Source organism: Salmo trutta, chromosome 36 (assembly GCF_901001165.1).
Source record: "Salmo trutta chromosome 36, fSalTru1.1, whole genome shotgun sequence".
NCBI lineage: Eukaryota > Metazoa > Chordata > Actinopteri > Salmoniformes > Salmonidae > Salmo > Salmo trutta.
The window spans coordinates 20113255-20117086 of record NC_042992.1 but is presented as its reverse complement, the minus strand read 5'-3'; positions in this window follow the sequence as shown (position 1 = coordinate 20117086).

Sequence of the window (3832 nt, the reverse complement as noted above, 5' to 3'; positions counted from 1 at the left end):
GTAAAAGTCAAACATGAACAGAAGTACATAGACTGCTCCCTACTGTACCTTCTGGATCACAGACGACTGCAACCTGTATCTGTTTGTTCTTCATCCCTGTGCTATGTTAGTGCCAGTCTGTACTATCATGTTAACTCCTTGTCACCCATTATTGCCATGCCGTGTTTGGCTTGACAATTACCAATGGAGTTGACAAGAGCACAAGCAGATCTGGGACCAGGTCGTGTATCTCACTAACCAGTGTAAAGAAGTAGTGAACTACAAATAGTTCAACTAGTAGTTTAACTACATTTTGCATTAGCTTGGTGGTAGTTGAACTAAATTCAAATCTAGGTAGTTTTTTCACTAGTTAATTACTCTTTGCCATGTAGAGGTGTAGATAACTACTGGAAGTACACTCTACTACTCTTTTTGCAAAAATAAAATAAAATATGGCTGAAATAGGCAATAATTTGCTTTAATTATTAGTATCAGACCTGCAAAATTCTCTAACTTGTGTTTAATAGGTTAAATATGACTTTGGGGTCAAATGTTAACATATGACCCCAAAATGATCTGTTCTTGGAATTATAGTCTATGACATTTCAGATTGACATATGCAGTTTTTTTAGCTTATCCATTTTCAGTGAAAAGAAATTGGTAGCTTGGTAAACTATATTTTCAGAGTAGCTTCCCAAACACTGTCACTAACATTGGTTGATAAGAGGCTGATGGGGGTAAAAACTTAAGCAATTAACTACCATAAGGCTTCACTTTTGTGTTGTCATTCATTCAGACTTGATTAAGGTTCCTTACCAACTCACTCAGCAGAGTAAATACTCTGCGGTCAGGAGAAACTGCTGGCTTCCTGAAAAAAGCCCTGGCAAGCAAGATATTATTTTCCTGTTTTTTTTACCTCCATTTTCCACCAGTCTAAACTGGAGGTCTGGGGTTGATTAAAGAGTTACGTTGTGGCTCCATCCTGCCACTACCCATTAGGCATGAAAATGTATGAGCACATGCGTAGTATGAACAAAGTTTCATCTCACATGTAACTGACTTAACTATTTCAACCTATTTATCTTGTTAGTGTTGTTCACCCTGTACTGTTAAAATGCTTATGAGAGGTCCTATGTTTCAATTATGTACAACATGGGGGGTCAATTATGCAATGGAATAATGGAACATTCTTTTTGGGTGATAGCAACCACCTGAGCTGATCATTCCCAACAGCATGCAGTGGGTCTACCTTAAAGACTACAATGTATATACACAGTTCAAGTCAGGTCACCAATGTAGAGACAGCCACTGCTACCAAAGTAGAGTAACACTGACTCCAGGTATTTCATATAATAATAAATACCATACAGCAATCAAGGTGTGCGTTACATTACATTTGTGGTTAGGTCGGTGGTCTTGAACCTCTGATATTTATCATTGTATTAACGCAGTCACAGACATCATACTCGGCTTTTCTGATTATTTTCCTTAGTAGATCAATAGTGCCATCTACTGCCCACTATAATACAGCAGCAGTGCCATGATGAGCCAAGACTAGGGTTGCAAAATTCCGGGAACTGGCAATAAATTCCCTGGTTTTTCCAGAATGAGGAGGGAATAAGCCGGAAAGCTCACACCAGGATTTCTGGAAAACCAGGGAATGTATTTAAGGTTCCTGGAATTTTGCAACCCTAGCCAAGAAACACACGTCTAGCCTCGATTTAGGCAAGTTACTTGTTTCAACCGCGGAAGCATTGTTTGTTTTGTTCAAGACAATACATTTACTGTATAGGATCGAAAATGGTAGGTAGACTGGATGTTCAGAACAGTACAGTTATGAGTGACAATATTCAAATGAAAATATATCTTTAATGCTTCACACAATCTCAGATCAAATAGTGGGAGACACTCAAATGTCCCTTCTAATTCAAGTGCTTTAAATGCTTAATTACACTCAATAAAAAAAAAAAACATTTATAACCTTATGGCATCTGACAACATATTCGATATGATTCACCTCCCTTTGCACCCATAAGCAGAACAAAGACCAATGCAAATATTATCTCAAAATGGAATCATCTCAATTGGTTGTCAGATGAGTAACAAACAGTTTCATCATGAAGTTATGTCCCGAATGGCACCTTATCCCCTTTATAGTGCACTACTTTTGACCGGGCCCTGGTAAAAAAAAAAGAGGGAAAAAAAGTACACTATATAGGGAATAGTGTGCCAATTTGGACATATACTAACAGTCAGTCACTACAGCACCCTGGAACCAATAAGACTAACATCCTGTACTACTCCATTTGAAACGCTGGTAATTTATTATAACTTGCACAGTTGGGGTCTAGGGAGACCTCAAGCATTCCATTTATAGTGCAGTACTTTAGACCAGAGCCCATAGGGAAACCCATAGGGCTCTGGTCAAAAGTAGTTGCCTGACAACTCATCCTGAATTGAATTCCGCTGCTCTATCGATCACCCATACAAGAAATGCTAGTGGGTGTGGCATATGGCCAGAGTGATGAGGATGGGCAGTCAGACTACAAAAGTATTGTACTATGTAGGGATGCAGTCTGAATGATTACCTCTACATACCACAAGAGTTGTTGGTACTCACTACTAAAAACATACTGTGAGTACTGTACTGACCTTTCAGATAGCTTTCCATGTCAGAGAGATAAATACCTTCACACACACAAACATCATAATTGTGTAAGTGAAAGATTAAATTAATTAATACATTGTAAAAAAAAATGTTGGACCCAGGTATTTGTAACACAGAGACCTTTCAGCAAACATTCACACATTTTGTCATTAGTATAGTTCAACATATATGTTTTTATGCAGCACAGGGCACTGATTGGCCCAAAAGTAAACTCATTTAATAGTGCATTTGGCTACAGGTTAAAACTGACAACTGCATGAGAGTAGTAGGTACAGTATCATAGTTGACAACCACAAGTACTTTTCGAGGTGGTTTTCTTCCCAGATGGGGGAATGTTATCTTTGAGGAACAAGGCCTAGTTTTTAGCATGGCTGCAAAACAATCAAATCAACTAAGTTGAAATACATATAGCAATAGTCCCAGATCTATAGTTGTATGCTTACAAATAGACCCCTTTGCACCATAGTAACCCATGTCCTGTGCGATAACACTAACATAAACACCACCGATCAAAAGTTTGGGGTCACTAAGAAATGTCCTTGTTTTTAAAAGAATTTTTTTTTTTGTCCATTAAAATAACATAACATTTATCAGAAATACAGTGTATACATGGTTAATGTTGTAATTGACTATTGTAGCTGGAAACGGCTGATTCTTTAATGGAATATCTACATAGGCGTACAGAGGCCCATTATCAGCAACCATCACCCTTGTGTTCCAAGGGCACGTTGTGTTAGCTAATCCAAGTATATCATTTTAAAAGGCTAATTGATCATTAGAAAACCCTTTTGCAATTATGTTAGCACAGCTGAAGACTGTTGTTCTGGTTAAAGATGCAATAAAACTGGCCTTCTTTAGACTAGTTGAGTACCTGGAGCACCAGCATTTTGAGTTCGATTACAGGCTCAAAATGTCCAGAAACAAAGAACTTTCTTCTGAAACTCGTCAGTCTATTCTTGTTCTGAGAAATGAAGGCTATTCCATGTGAGAAATCGCCAAGAAACTGAAGATCTCGTACAACGCTGTGTAGTACTCCCTTCACAGAACACAACTGGCTCTAACCAGAATAGAAAGAGGAGCGGGAGGCCCCGGTTCACAACTGAGCAAGAGGACAAGTACATTAGAGTATCTAGTTTGAGAAACAGACACATCACAAGCCCTCAACTGGCAGCTTCATTAAATAGT